Source organism: Patagioenas fasciata, chromosome 1, assembly GCF_037038585.1.
Source record: "Patagioenas fasciata isolate bPatFas1 chromosome 1, bPatFas1.hap1, whole genome shotgun sequence".
NCBI lineage: Eukaryota > Metazoa > Chordata > Aves > Columbiformes > Columbidae > Patagioenas > Patagioenas fasciata.
In genome coordinates, this window is record NC_092520.1 from 121,918,292 (window position 1) to 121,935,083 (window position 16,792).

The 16,792-nt window shown below is 38.8% G+C and overlaps 1 long non-coding RNA gene across 4 annotated transcripts in view; it reads right to left on the reverse strand.

Moving 5' to 3' along the window:
- LOC139828910 (uncharacterized) overlaps positions 1–16,792 on the reverse strand; it is a 214,144-nt gene that overhangs the window by 95,196 nt on the left and 102,156 nt on the right. For 3 of the 4 annotated variants that reach the window (XR_011740976.1, XR_011740973.1, XR_011740972.1), the window contains exon 2: positions 5,365–5,565. The exons of the other annotated variant lie outside the window; for it this stretch is intronic. This is a non-coding gene — a long non-coding RNA (uncharacterized lncRNA). The remainder of the gene's footprint in view (positions 1–5,364; positions 5,566–16,792) is intronic. 4 annotated transcript variants of the gene reach the window in all.

Below are 16,792 nucleotides of genomic sequence, written 5' to 3' on the forward strand. Positions count from 1 at the left end.
CTGCTTCTGATGCAGTTCTGAAGTCAAACAAAAGCAATCCCATGCAAGTCAGGAGCATCATCTGAAGCAGTGACTCTTGTCCCTAGACAGCAGTGTTAAGCAAGAGATTCACCACGTGCAACAATTTTCTGCCCCACCTAGAGAGAGACTTGGCAGAAAAGTGGTGTGAAATTAACAACTGTCACTTACTTACTCAATTTGCACAGAGAAAAATTAAATTGTTTCCACTCATTTTGAGCTTTGACAAGGGAAACAGGATGTTAATGTTCCCAGCATGCACTGTCTGGGGTAGACGGCAGCACAAGCATCCATCAATCCTGTTACAGTTCTTCTAATGTCCGTCACAGCAGATGCCATTTTCTGTGTAGTAATATTAATTAATCAGACCACTACACATTACAGATACGTTCAAGGAGTCTTTCCTTTTCATGACATGCAGGCTAAAATTTACTACAGCATAAATACATTGTAATGTACAGGGTTGAATTTTGCCACCATGTCACCATTCACTTACAGGACTGCTGGCAATTCTCTAGCTATGTCACTTCTTGGCTTGGTCTGAGTTAATAACTGAAGTGGCACACAACCAAAGGATTTGTGGAGGGTGCGTAAGCATTTACGTATCAGCTGATGTCCTGTCTTTGTCCTCTTTCAGGGAATGACCCTTGAATTATGACATGAGAAGGGAAAAAGAATATTTTGGAAACTTTGTGCAGCTAAGAGATGAGCATAACAAAAAGTGGAGAGAATGAGGAGTGCTGAATTTCATGCTACTCTAGGGTGTAATGAAAAAAATCAATTTTTTTCCTAAAGACATGAATTTTTCCAGGTTTTCAAGAGCTCCATGTCTCACTCTCAGCTGACAATATACAATCACCTTGGGGTTATATTGAACAGAAGTAGCTATCGATCAGAAAAACACTTACAGATTAGGAGCCTTGCAAAAGAGTTACTCAGCAATCTCTCTTAATTGGATATGTTCAACACTTGAAACTTAATTTTTATCTCCATTTAAGTGAGTCAATATTGTGGAAGCAGCTAGAAAACAGGCCTGGCACAATAAACCTGCAGTTCTGCTCCTATTTGCTTGGATCAGTCTAGTCAAAAGCAGAATGTGTCTGCCTTTATTTCAGGTCGAATACCCACTGGCCTCATACTCTATGAAAAGGCTGTAATGGTTTCTATTTAGCACCGTAACAAGGAGTCATGGACTATACCAAGTTTACAGAGTCACAGATTATCTGAGAAGGGATCTCTGGTGATTGGCTAGTCCAAACCCTTCAGCTCAAGCAGGGTGAACTACAGCAGGTTGTGCAGAATTGTGTTCAGTTGGATTTTGAATAACTCAAAGGATGGAGACTCTACAACCTCTTCAGGCAGTGTGTCCCAGTGTTTTGACTCCCCCCATAGCAATCTTTTTTCTTATGCTGAGCCTCCTCTTCAAGGCTAGAAATCCCGGCTCTCTCAGCCACTTGCTGTATGTCCCCATATGCACTCCCTTAAACATCTTTGTGACCTTAGCTCCAGTATGCCCATGTCTCTTCTTGCATCAGAGAGGACAGATCTGTACATAGCACTCTAGATGCGGTCTCACCAGGAATGAGTAGAGCACAAGGACCACCCCCCTTGACCTGCTGACAATGGTCTTCCTAATACAGCCTTTTTGGCCACCAGGGTGCATTATTGGCTCATGTTCAATTTTTTTGTCCACCAGGATGACCAAGGCTTTTTCTGCAAAGCTGCTTTTCAGAAATTCTGCTGGCCACACCTGTACTGGTGCACAGGGTTATTCTTCACCAGGTGCAGCAATTTGCACATGTTTTTGTTGAACTTAATGAGATCCTTGTTGACCTATTTCTCCAGTCTGTCAAGGTCCATCTGAATAGCAGCAGAGCCATTTGATGTGTCAATCACTCCCCCCAGTTTCGCATGTTCTGCAAACTTGCTGAGGGTGCACTCTACCTTGTTGTCTAGGTCAAGAATAACAGTATCGGGCCCAGTATTGACCCTGGGGTACATCACTAGGGACTGGTCTCCAGCTGGACTTCTTGCTGCTGTTACAACCTCCTGAGCCTGGCAGTTTAGCTACTTTTCAGTCAATCTCCCTGTCCACTTATCTAATGCATATTTCATCAGTTCGGCAGCTTTTGGAGATCACAAACTCCAGAAGAATCAGGTTCTATTAAATTCTGTTTCTACTAGTATCTAGCTACTAACCCTTACAGCCTGTTAACATGAAGAGTTTGGCATTGGCTATGCCTAAACAAGATGACTGGTTACAGTAATCTTGTCAATCCTGCCCCTGAGTTCTGTAGGAGATGACATAACATACTGAAAAAGGATGAAGAGCCACTATACAATTGAAGGAGGCTCATTGCTTTTCTCTCCTCAAAGGCTAATATGACTAAAGGAGAAATACTGAGCACATTTTCTGAAAAAACAATATGACTTTTAATAGGAAAAGAAAAAAGTCTCCTTTTCCTTCTGCTATGCAGAACAGAGTCTCCTGCTTGAAAATACAGCAAACCTGAGCCTTAAGCTAACATATGGAGTCTTGCACATCTGTAGCTTAAACAACTCAGAAGCAGGACACTTCATTAAGTAGCTTTCAATACATATGTTTATGTAATACTAAATATAATAAAGGTAAAAATGTACAGTACTAGTAAAGATAGGACAGAAACACTGAAATCAAATGTATGTTTTAATTTGGGTTTATCCATTTACTAATTTTCAAGGTTTGCCAATTTTTAACTTTTTAGAAACACAGCACCTATTTAATGCTTTGAAAGACCTGAACACCTCATGACAATTCTGCTAAGAAAAAGCAATTATAGGTCTCCTACCCCTGCTTAAGAGCAGAAATAACAGATTTCCCATAAGCAAAAAATACGGACACGACCTCCCAAAATTCAGGTCTTTCTGACTGTTGGGCTTACAGGGGTATGTGTACCTCTTCACATGTCTGAAAGCACCACCTGTTCATAGTTGCTGAGGCATATAGTTCAGCAGGAACATAGAAATTAGCTGCCTGTGTTCTTCTCTTATTTTGTATAACTGCTGTAAATTTCAGTGCTTTGTTCATCCAAGTTCCATTACACAATTAAAGGTACCAAAGGAAAACATCAGTACCAAGTGAAGATAAAGCTCTCCTAAAGGTCATTTATGATGGGTTCTTGTGTTCATTCTTTCCCTTGACACATGTGATTGCTTTATCCATACTCCCCATCTGCAGTGAGAAAGCCAAACTTTTGCAATGTATCTCTCCTAACTTCCTAAATCTTCTTCTCCCTGAACAAAGACTTGGTCACGCTATTTTTACTGTGATAACACAATGTGTGTTAATAACTTTTTGATTTGATGTCACTAGTGTCTCAGCAATTGTTTTTTCATCATGGAGTTATATTTTGAAGATCATTAGTCACTGCCATCAGTGACCTGTTAGCTTGATGTTAATGGTTAAAAAAAACATTTTTCTTTACCTAATTTATACCAAAAATTAAACTCTAAAGGTTATGCTAGATGTTCCTGATCCTAAAGTCCAAGTCTAAAGATGCAGGTATTAAAAAGGTGAGAAGCATGAAAGCAGCACAGCTATTCTTGGGCAAGCGTTAATAATTAGATATTACTTTGGAGAAAGGGCAATGTTTCATCTGAAGATAAAGTATTATCTTCAATATCTTTTTGTGCAGTTGGTGGAACATTCCCACTGATTGTGCTTCTAATCTCAAAATAAGTTGGCAGGTTTGCCCTTTTCTAGTTGAAATACAGGCTCTTCTGGGAAACCTTTACCAACACATCCTTAGAATTGTTATGTCCTATTAAAGGTTGTTCACTGATATTTGTAGTATCTTAAATACACACCACATTATTACAGGTGAATTCTACATTTGCTTAGAGTAAAGATTACACTGAAACTAAAAGACAAACAGACATCCACAGGGATCCCTTGTTTAGGGTGCAGACTCATTACTGTGCTAGACTATTGCTATATACTATGGAGGTGCTTCTGCAGCAGCAAAGTCTGGTAGGGAGGTAAAAAAGGCAGTTGTTGGAGCCTAGAGAAATGTGGTCATTTAAGATTTCTTATTCTCTAAAAACAAGAGGGTTTCACATACATTTTAGACAAGGCAAACCATAATGGCTGACAAATACAACAGAGTGATATTAAAAATTAATCCCAAAGATTGTTTTGTTTTTCCCCCAGATGACAGTAGGAAATTCCTCTTCATGTGGCAGAAAGGGTTTTGGGATTTTTTTTTTTTTTTCTTAAGGTCGATCACATGAGAAAGTACAGGATTTCATTGCTTTCATAATAAAGGAAAAATGTATTTTAGCCTCATTTAATGGTTGGGAAAATTTGCCTTGGCTCCAATCAAGTAATTAAAAAAAAACCTGCTTGCTTGCAATAATAAAGAAACGATACCAGAAACTAATGCATTCATTAAATTATCCCTTTAGGGCTGGCAAAACAGTCTGCACTCCTTTTAGTCAGAAATCTACCCTCGAATGTCTGATGTTGAGACAATTTAGCTTTTATGTTTGTAACATTTTTTAGGTACCCACTTGTGTTTACCACAGTAGCAAAGAATTGCAGGGAGAGGGAGAGGGAGAGGGAGAGGGAGAGGGAGAGGGAGAGGGAGAGGGAGAGGGAGAGGGAGAGGGAGAGGGAGAGGGAGAGGGAGAGGGAGAGGGAGAGGGAGAGGGAGAGGGAGAGGGAGAGGGAGAGGGAGAGGGAGAGGGAGAGGGAGAGGGAGAGGGAGAGGGAGAGGGAGAGGGAGAGGGAGCAGCTTCAAATCATTTATAGAATTGGAAGTTAGAGTTCAGTAAAATAATTCCACTAGGTGAATCATTACAGAGTGTTACAATATTGCTTAACGGACAACATACTGATAACATGTAACTGTTATAATTTAGAAAAAAAACCCTATAAAATAAATCAACAGAAAGACCGATTATTATACTATCCTTCTCCTTCCCAAAATACATATCACTTTTTTTTTTTTTGTGCTTCTTCTAAAGCTGTGCACATGTATCAGGAAGGTAATGATATGATTTTTTTCAAATTATTAAAATAGCCCACAAGAGCAAGTCTGCTGACATCTGCCATGCATTCCTGGGCTAAAAGACAAGTGTCACTGGAAGGTAATTGCATATAAAGTGCTATAGCATGTAATTATTGAATCTCTTTTATGTTAATAGCCACATTTAATCATTAAGGCTGGTCAAAATGGTTTTATCAAACATGTTTTGGCTAAATGGAATCTCAATAGACATATTCTGAAGACAACGTTTGCAAGAAAGAAAAGAAAGGAATTTGACCTTGTATGCAATTGTATATAAGGCTATGGAAACAACACCAACCTGTCTCAAGTCAGTCATGCTTAGAATACCTCATCCTATCTATTTCTCACTGCGACCCAGTGTATCCTGCTGAAGTACATATCCTGGGCTCCTGCAGCTCTACAGGAGCAAAGCTGGTGCACTTGGGAATCCAGTAAGCCATGCAGAACAGTGGGGCGTTTTCAGTTTGTGATAGTTTCAAAGGAAGTGTTATGCACTCACCTGCAAAATATAAAATCCATTTAGCCTACCTATTTTGTGGGAAAATAAAAAAAAAGACAAAAGACACAATACGTTCACCTTTTTGCAAGTTTCTATTAGCTTGCCCATCACAAAAAATTATTTTCCAATATTTATTGCAAATGACACAGCCTTCATTCCTACTAGTGATTCAGCCATAATGCACAAAAATCAGCCAAAATCTCTGTTGCTAAGACTTTAGAATTAAACATATGCATAGACTATAACTGTATCTTAGACAAGGACTACAATTTGTGACTTTCAAGTATTAACTTATAATAGTGACATTTATAAATGAATATTTAAGATTAATTTAACAACTTGAGGTTGAGTACACTGTTAACCTCAGCTGAATAAGTTTTCTCTTTATAGGATGCAAGCCCTTAATCTCCCCCTTTCTTTCTGTGTTGCTTGCATTGGAAATCTGTACATACTAAGTAAACAATAACAGGTATAAAAATAATAATGACTATATATTAATAGAAGTGGTTTATCTTCATGTGACACTTCAAGGTCAAATGTTTTACTGGGTGGGATCTGAGTGTGTGTCCTGAGTATTCCCTGAACAACGAAGATGTGTAAGAAGTCACTTGTATCATGTCTCTGAGAATACAACACACAGTTTCACATCCAAAACATATTCTACTGAAAAAACTAAATCAGATGCTCCCTGTTTTATAAAGTAAATTGAACTAACCATATCTACATGAATGAATTCTAGCTGTTTGACTATTTTTAAATAAGAATGTCTTGATATTGAAGGGGAGAGTTTTCTGACAAAATGAAGGGGGAAACTTCAGCCTTTGATCTCCCTTCATTTTGAATGCTGGAGGGGGAAAAAAGGGGGACAAATAATCAGATAATTGCACAATTTTCCTACAATAAATTAAGAAAATTAATTTTGGAAATTAAAACCCCCATAAAACCTTCAAAAAGTAGATCTGTAACTTTACAGATGTCATACAGCTGAAACTGATGAAAAATTGAATAATGCTACTTAAAGCCGAAAATCACATGCACAGTTCACATTGAGCTTCAGTTCACAGAAGTAACAAGGAATAATAAGATTTCCAGGAGAGTAATTACAGAATAAAATATAAGTGTTTATAATCTAAAATACAAGTCGGTCTACGATCCAGTTAAATGTTTCTCACTTTTCCAAAACACATGTTGCAATAACAATATGTACATGGCAGTTGAACGTATGAGAAGATGAGCCTACAGAGTCAGTATGACTATGCATCTCTAAAAGCTTATGAAGTGAAAAGATATTTTTAAGGATTTTCTAGGCAGCTGGAATTCATGAACCTCGCTTTGGCAGTGTAATAGGGAACTGGAGAGAAGGAGACCATGCACACAAGGTGCTGTGTGAAAGAGCATGAGAAAGAGTGAGAGTGAGTGAGAAAGAATGAGAGGGAGAGAGTGATAAGAAAAAGCAAGCAAGAGCAAATCAGAAAGAGCGTGAATGAGCACGAGAGCATACATGAGTGCATGCGAGAGCTACAGGATGAGCTACAGTAAGGGCAAGTGCGAGCAAGAAAGCAAGCATGTGAGAGCATGTGGCGAAGGAGAGATTGTCTAAAATGTTCAGTAATGCCAGCTAATCATAACAGTTGTAGGAAACTAACTTGTCTCCAGTGAACTGTGTTTTGACCCTCTTATTACAGAAGTCAAGAACCAGCTAAAAAAGTCAGGCTGGGAGCCATGAAGTTCAGCTACTAACACAATGTTTAAATCAGCATCAATTAGCTGGATGAGAAAGCAATTAAAAAAAAAGGTTGGCAGAACCCAGAGGGGAAGGAGGGAAAATCATATAATTGATACAGGGTATGGGTTTCAGTTGCTGGTGATACACAGTTGCACAATTTGCATCGTTTCTCTGCCTCCTTTGCAAAGCGAAGTTTGCAAGCATGTGTTAATTAAGTAACACCATGGATTCATATAGAGATTAAAACTGTTGTCCTGAAGTGTTCTCGCTAGCCATTCATTTTGTATTCAAGACTAAACTTATGCTAGACTTTGTAAAAGAGGAGGAATACATATGAGAGCCCTGGCCTATCAGCACAAACCAAACTGATGCGAAAGGGTGTAGTGCACTCATCCAGCTCCCACTCCCACCCCGCAGCCGCAGTGGAAATGGAGTTCTGGGACTGCTTCTGAGAGTAAACAAGTAGCTTGGATCAGTGGTTCCTACATGGGAAGGAAAGCACTTGTATTACATCCAAACTGAAAGCAAAAATAAGGTGGGAAAAGAGTAGGAATGACTCTAGAAACACAGCTGAAAATCAGCTGAAACTAGATCTGGTCCTTGCAAGAAGCAGTTTGGTTTTTGGCTTTGCTATGGCTGAGTTTCTGTAACCTGTTACAGACTTTTCTGTCTATGGCTTGCAGGTTTTCAAGTTTCATGCCTTTTGAAGCATATCTGTGACCTGCAACTACAACCTTCTGCTGTCTATCCCATATCAAATAATCACAGAATGTCTTGGATTTGTAAGGGACCCACAAGGATCATCAAATCCAACTTCTGTCCCTGCAAATGACAACCCCACAATTCACACCTGTGTCTGAGGATGTTGTCCAAATGCTTCTTGAATACTGTCAGGCTTGAGTCTATGACTGTCTGCTTGGGGAGCCTGTTCCAGTGCTCCACCACCCTCTGGGTGAAGAACCTTTTCCTAATGTCCAACTTAAACCTCCCCTGGCACATCTTCTTGCCATTCCCCTGGGTTCTGTCATTGGTCACCAGAGAGATCAGCACCTGCCCCTCCATTCCCCCTTGTGAGGAAGCTGTGGACCATGATGTGGTCTCCTTTCAGTCTCTTCCAGGCTGACTGACTTTAGCTGCTCCTCACACGGCTTCTTCTTTAAACCCTTCACCAACTTCATGTCCCTCTTCTGGACTCTCTCCAGTAGCTTTATATCCTTTTTATCCTATGTTGCCCAGAGCTGCACACAGTGCTCCAGGTGAGGCCGCACCAGTGCAGAGCAGAGCGGGACAATCATCTCCCTGCCCGGCTGGCAATGCCGTACTGGATGCACCCAGGACACAGGCTGCCAGGGCACACTGTTGACTCATGTGCAACTTGCCATTAATCAGAACCCCCAGATCCCCCTCAGCAGAGCTGATCTCCAGCATCTCGTCCCCAAGTCTATATGTACAGCCAGAGTTGCAGTGCCCCAGGTGAAAAGTCCAGCACTTGTCCTTGTTAAACTTCACGTGGTTGGCAATTGCCCTGTTCTTCAATTTGTCCAGATCCCTCTGCAGGGCCTTTCTGCCCTCGAGAGTGTCAACAGCTCCTCCCAATTTTGTGTCATCAGCAAACTTATTATTCTGTCAAGTCCTGAGTCCAAGTCATTTATAAAGACATTGAAGTGCTGGCCCTAAGATGGATCCCTGTGGAACCTGCTAGTGACCAGTCACCAGCACGATATAACCCCATTTAATAGAACCCTTAGAGCCCAGCCCATCAGCCAATTGCTCACCCACTGCATTGTGTGTTTATCCAGCTGCATGTTGGATGCGTGATGCCAAGAGTCCCGCTATTTATTAACAGAAGATTGGACCAGACTGCATCTGTCACACTGCATTGGGCAAGCTGAGTTCAGGTCATGCTGCCCTTGCATTTGGGTGATCAGTCTGGAGAAAGCTGGACTTCCTCAGTGATTTACTTTTCAGGATCACACTTGAAGGTTGGAGTCTACTACTGCGTACCACCCCTTTGTTTTTAATTTTAATTGAAAATCATTTTAGCTTCCTTTCTAAAACTAAGAAATGAAAAGACATGCAATTACTCACCCAAATCACTGAGCAAAGAGAATATTTCCTCACCTGTGCTATGTTGCATAGTATAACATTAGAAAAAACAACCCACACTGAACAGGAGTCCACTTAGTAAACATACTTCAGCCTCCTGGAAGCAGTAAAATGCTTCTGCTGAAGGCATGGAATAATTTTAAGAGAACTAAAAAAGGTTTTTCATAGCTCTGTGATTAATGAGATAGGTAGCTCATCACTACTTCCTCATTATAAAACAAGCTCAGATCAGTAGTGACTAAAAGTCATTAACTTCTGGCAGCAGCACATGGGAAGAACTGGCGGCCTCAGCCCACTTCTTAGAGCATCTAACATTTTTCAGCTGTCAGTCCCAGCAGAAAGCCTACAGTTTGAATGCAGGCCGGAGAGCTGCTTTCTACACCCCAAGTATTACAGTTCATGGAATCTGGAACCAACAGATGAGCTACACCTGTGGCTGCTGAGAAACCTTTTCCCTGAGTAGCACACAACAGTTTCAAATCAGGTAATTTGACATCTGCTGTGGCTGCTCACTTCAAGGCAAAGGAACTTAAAAAAAAATCCCAAAACCAACAACAAAAACAAATGAACAAATAAATTAAAAAAACTACTCAAAAAAAACACTATACACATTTAAAAGCCACAGTAACAAATTCAATGCACTTATGCTCAGTCACTCTCTTTTTCTTAAATCATGACTCTTCAGTTTTTTCTCTCTCTCCTGTTTTGAAGAGCTGCATAAAATGTCATAACATTTTCTTTTCATCATAGCTGTACCTGCAAGAAAGTTGGAATTTACAGCACGTAGGATTTACCAAATAGTGCTAACACACAATTCCCTTGGAATACTTTCACAAAAACATGTAGGCAACTGAACAAGTTTATACAAAGTTTTTGTAGGTTTTTGTTTGTTTGTTTGTTTTTCTTAAGTCACAAGAAATACCCATTAGAAATACAGTAGTTTGAACAGAAAATTTGTATCTTGGTCAATGGTTAGATCCACCTGGTGGTGAAGTAACATTGTCAGACCTGTGGTAGCCTGTGAGTTGAAAGAGACAAAATATAGAGACAATATCTTTTGTTAAACTAAGTCAATATACTGGGAGAGGAAAACCCACACCAGATACGCTGACAAGATTTAAGCATGTAAACTCTTCCAGTAAGAACTGAGACAAATAAACTCATGAGGGTATTCTTTGCAAAAGCCCATATAATGTTTTATGTTATTTAAGTAGCAGAGGTCAAATTGGGATCCAAATTACAAAGTATTCTCTGTGAAATTCCCGTTTACAGACACACACAAAACGCACTTATGTGTCATCTTTCACATCAGAATAGACATATCAGAAGCTTGATGGTGACATCAAGCAACTATTTTAGCCACCAGTTTCAACCATTTTTGCACTGTGCATGAGTCCCGTGTTAACTGCCTGCCCTACACTAATATCCTGATGGCATTTACATGTCTGCATTTATCACAAGTAGAAATAAAAACTAAAACCAACAACTCAGCCCCTTTCCCTTAGGTTGTGTACTTGCTTTTCCTCAACATTTCTTCTCTAGGTAGCTATGTCACTCTGCAAATCAAAACAGCCAGTGACAGAGAAGTTGCCAAAACACTTTCCTCATGTTGTTTCTCTTGAACTCAAGTCAAGGTCAAAATTTTTTTTTTTTTTTTTTTTTTTGCTATGGAATACTTATTATGAAAAGTGTGTTTCACTTCCATTACTGCTTCTTACCACCAATCTTTTAACCACCGAGTAATTTGCTGCTGCCTACACCGTGACAACTAGCAAGCCTGAGACGCACAGCTTTGTTTCTATGTGTTTTAATACATTGCAATTGAACAGCCTGTACTCAGTCCAAGTGGTACAGTGTGAAAACAGGACAACTATTTTCCTATAAATTCAGAACCCATTGCTGGCAGTTTAGGCAGTTTAGGACCATGTTATTGCTTGGGTAGCAGATAGGATGTTTAGGCAGAATGCACTTCTACCAGTGAAAACATGTCCCTGTAACAATGTTGTTAGAAAAGGTCAGCTTTATTTCAAATAGAGTTAGGTGGAGGTGCAATGAAAAAAACCAAACCAAACCAAAACAACAAAACAAACTAGAAATAAAAGCAGTGGACAAGCTTTAGCCAAGGGCTTTCAGTTTCTATTTAATTCTGTTAACTGTAATAAATATTAAGCAAAGGAAGTCAGTGGATCCAGGATACCTAGACAGGGTAAAGAGGTAGCTTAAAGGCATGCCGAAAACACTGGCTGCTAGAGAAGAATCTGAGGTAGGATGAGCAGCCTCAAAGGACAACAGACAAATTTTGAAGAACAGAAAGAGTCCTCCGCGCTGGCTTAAACACTACAGAGTGAAAAGCAATGCAATGTTTAATTAAAAGCTAATTGGAGAATCATGTTGATAATAATAAATATTTTGTTCATTTGATAGGACAGGAGGTTGCAGACCTTTCAGCCAAAGACCATGGCATTAGTAGGAAGTGTTCACAGGCACAGACAATTACAGAGACAGAGGTTTGCTGTTAAAAAACAAACAAACAACACTTAAAGATGTACTGTAAAGTAACTATTTTTAAAAGGGGCAAACATAGCAGGTCACTTAAACCACAAAATTTGTAAATATCTCCCTAGTAAAAGATAAGAATATAATTATAACCTTCACTATACTTTTGTAGAGACCTTATTTGTCATTTTAATTTATGACAAAGGTTTTCACAGTTTCAGATAAAGTAAAAGTCCTCCAAATAACAATCTAAAACTAGCAGGTAACTCTGAGACCTCCGGGAGTGTAATGAATAAGAATTTCTGACTAGTGAAGATCATGCTTGGTGTCTTGCTTGCCTCCTGGGCAAGTATTTTCATATACAGATTTCAGAAAATATTATCAAACTGCAAGAAGAAGGTAATTCTCCAGGAAGGTCTTAATTATGCAAGAGCTTTGAAACCCAAAACTACTTTTCTGCAGCTCTTTCTTCCTCACTTTGAATCTTTTAATAGATGGGTCACTATCACTTCTTTGTTCCTTGGTTGCCTTGCAACAGTGTCTCCTTTTGATGTCCCCTTTCCTACATCTTTATTCTTCATTTGAAATTAGCTGGGGGGTGCCTGCCGGCTCCACTAGGTTGGGTACTAAATTAAAAGTGGCTTTTGCTAGTTGCAGACTTGAAAGAATACACGTAGTACCACCTCCAAGGGCATTCAAAGCCACTATGCCAGTTAAGGAGAGAAAATAGAACTTCATATAGAAAGAGAAAGCAAGCAACTGCAAAGAACAAACTCTTAGTTGTAACAGTGAGCTTTGCATTTCTTCCTGTGCACAAGCTGTGCAAAAACTTGGGGAAAGTTATTAAAAATTACAAGGAAGGACACACCTACCACATGTTAATTTTGAGGGTAGAGAGGAGCATTTCAGCTCCCAGCAGCAGCAGTAAATAAGTAAATACATAAAAATCCTGGTATTCTAGAGCAATGCCTTTCATCCCTTCCCCAAATCCCAAATCTCCATGTCAATTATGAGCACATGGGTAAGGACAATGACCTTCAAAAGAATAACAATGTAAAGGATTTTCACTGAGTTTTGAAATGCCATGGATAAACACACACTTTAAAGTTACAGTGAGGGCTGGTGGGATTTACCTCCAGCGGAGAAAGTCCAAAACATTTGCAAAACCAAAGTATCACACACCCAGGCTCACACTGTTCTCACCAACCCCTATGGCAGATAACTACACGGGGCAGAGAAGAGGCTGCTTCTTCTGATGGCAGGAGAGTAATGGAAAAGTTAAATCTTATATTAGCGAAAGGCAGTAAAACACAACCATTCTGCCAAATTATTTGGAACTGTAGAATCACAATTGTTTCAGCAACTGTGTCATTTAATCCCACACAGCTCCATCTGATGCTTTATTCTAACATTTTTTTAAGAGGGTTGCCAACAGTGATTGATCCAAGATGTTAAACCACTCCAATTTTATGTGATTGTGATCTGTAATCAGAAATAAATGAGCAGTTAAAACTGAGAATTACTTGGAGTTACTAAAAACCTTCACAATAGCAGCAAGTGGTCTAAAAAAATTGCACTCAAAGAAAAAAAGAAAAAAATTATTTATTTCCTGTTTAGCTGCTTGATTTCTTTTACTCATAGCTTCAGGTTTGGTGTCTCTAAGCTGTGTCTGCACCCATCAGATCTAGAGCCTTATTTTTCAATGGGATGTGAGACCCGGATGCACTTAGCTGAAACTAAATGCAAATGTACTTAGCACTCATATTCAAGACGAAAACTGGCACTGAGTCACTGGCAGTGCTTATGTCAAAAGTCAACTCTGAAACCCAATAAGATTTCATAAAATCCAACAGGATCCAGAGGCCTTTGAATCACAGTTAACGATCTAATCTGAGGCCTGATTATAGCATTGTGGGTGGGTTGGACTAGATCATCTCCAGAAGTCCCTTGCAGCCCTAACTGTTCTGTGGTTCTGTGATTGTCCTGTGCTTCACAATTACTGCTAAAAAAAATCACAAAATTTATCTTTCTCTCCATGTGTTCCTGCATACAAGTACTGTAACTACTTCTTTTAGAGTACAAAGATACATTATAATACCTTTTGGGCATAAATCTCTAAAGAAGAAACCCATTAAGATGGAAGGGCAGCATGAAGTATACTTTATTACTTTTTAGACAGAAATCAGGGAGTTAGTGTTAAAACAACAGGCCTGTTCTTCCCAGTTTAGCGAGAAGAATATTATTAGTTCATTCAGTCTCAATTCTAAAGTATCCTGTGAGACATCCTACCTCTACAGCTGAACAATTATCAAAAGGGATTCATTTGCAACTCAAACATGGTCTCATTTTCTCCACATTGTTCAGAATGCTTTATAGAACATCATTAAAGGAAATAAGAGTATTGTAGTGCTTAATATTAGCAACTTATATTAAAATAATCTAACTTTTGTTATGAAAAAAAATCCTACAACAATAAAAATTGTTTAAACTCCTTGAAAAATACTCTTTCTATAATGAGTCTTAAAAAAATTAAACTCATTTTATTATGCTCTCCTTTTGCAGTTTTTAATTTTTATTCATGAATCGATGGGTTACTAGGCTTAATTGCAATCCTTCTATTAAAGCAATGGTAGCATTGATCTACAGAGTATCAAGGGACAACACCTTTCCCTCTCATGTGCCCTCAGATTTTCAACCACTGAACTCCTGTTTATGACTATATAGGAGAAGGCAGTATTCAGTCAAATTACATTCCAGTCAATACACAACCTGCAAGCTTCCAATAAGTACCACACATAGGATAGGCTAGGGTTTGTCATTTAGTAGTTCAGCTGAAACACATAATTTCATCAGCACACACTTGTTCAACAAGCCCAGGAAATATTTTTTTAATGAATAATAACAAAAAAAAGCTCAAGATTTAAATGAAATCCACAAAACAGGGATGCTGTTCACCATCACGTACTCTGTAGTCCAGATTTTGCTTCCAACAGATCTGTCTGCCAAAGATTCTAATTTATTTAAGTTACTGATAATGCATTAAAAAAAAATGCATCAGGAAGTCCCCTCATCCTCTGAGCAGCCAGCTACTTTTTTCCTGCAATATGCCATTCACTTCTCAGCCAATTAATTTTCAAGATATATTCACCACTGACATTTACAAAGGAAAGGCACTCTGGATTTTTTTCCGATAACTGCAGAGGAAATCCTGCAGTGATAGCTTCAGTTGGAAAGTCTGGTCCTCTTGTCAACACACCTGAAAATGCTTGCTAAATGAGTATGGGATGCTACTGACAAAAATGTGATGATCCTACAGAAACCTGAAAGGGTTGTGAATGCCTTGATACAGGCTCTTGATATTTTGTGAGCATTTGTTCTGTTGTTCAAGATAGAAATGAGCACTCAGAACATGACGGGAGTCAATCAAATTCAATATAATCTTATTTTCCTCTTGATTTTAAATTGAAACTCTGCATAAAAATATATTATAAAGGCAAAACCTAAATCAATGCTCCCTGGCAAACACACAAAAATCCATCTCAGTGCCAAGTATTTCCAGCTGTGCAGTAGTTTTGTCAGAATTTATCCATCCTGAGTGCTTGCCACACCACAAACAGCTTTAATCAGAGCACTGAAGTCACAGAAAGTCTCCAAAACAAGTTGCCTTGATGCTTTTCTGTTTCCTCTTCCCTTCCTCTGTTTCTCCTGTTCTTACTGGATCCCAGAGTCACTGCTGCCTTTGTGGTGTGTCAGAGATTTGGTACTAAGCTGCTTTTGTCACATGACTACCTCGGTTTTCCACCACAGTAAACATAAAACTAGAAATATATAGCTCTATGAAATTATAGTTTAAGTTGCTATTCATCAACATAATTGGATGATAATAATAGGGTGTGCAGTGCTGGCATTCATATCAGGTACACATGCTATACATTTTTTAAGTATAATTCATTCTCCTGAAGTTCTAATGAGGGCTGCTTAATTCCAGCTTTAATCAAATGTCAGAGGAGTTAGAAACCCAAGCAGAGACTGTTTTTCACAGGTGGCATTTTGTGAATAAGTCAAACAGAGCTTTTTTAGCGTTAAGTGTGATTATACTTGGCTTTATCTCTGCCTACATACATTCTCTTCCCTCTTTGCATCTATTTCTCTTGCAGCTCATAACTGAAGATGAATGGAACTGAATGCTGTGTTCTGATTGTCTGCTTGTTCCAGTAACTATTCTTCATGGTATGACTACCTTTAATGGATATGTATTTTAATACAGGTGGTAGGAAAAAAAAAAAGTAATTTAGAGATTTTCAAACATGCTTTTGTAATACTTTTGAGTTACGTATTATATGAGCTTTTCAGCTGGATACGAACAAGCTGATACATACTTTCGAGCTATTATACTAAACGCTATGATCATGTTAAGTACTCACTCTTTTGTCAGAAAGTTCTGCTATGGGCACAAGATTTAAAAAGTAAGAGAAACTAATAACATCTCACAATATTTGCTAATCTCTAACTGTCATCCACCATCACTGTCAGTCACAATCTGAATGCAAACTGGTACACAGACAAGTTCTTAAAAAGAAAGAAAATTCATTGATCACAAAATTACTGCATCCTGTGCCCTAGAGAGGACCATTCCAATGAGCTGTCACTGGCACTTGCTATGAAAAAAATGGAACTGGATATGCTAAGACAAAGCAATGAACATCAAAAAAAACCCCAAAATATAGCAACATTTCTGTCACCTTATTTGAAGAATATTTTTTGCATCTTTACCGTGGTAAATACAAGACATTCAGATGCCATTCTGATTATCTTCATAAGAAACTTGGCTTCTAACACTGATTTCTCCCACAAATTTGGAAATTAATCTTCTCATTGAACAAATCTAGAATACTTCCA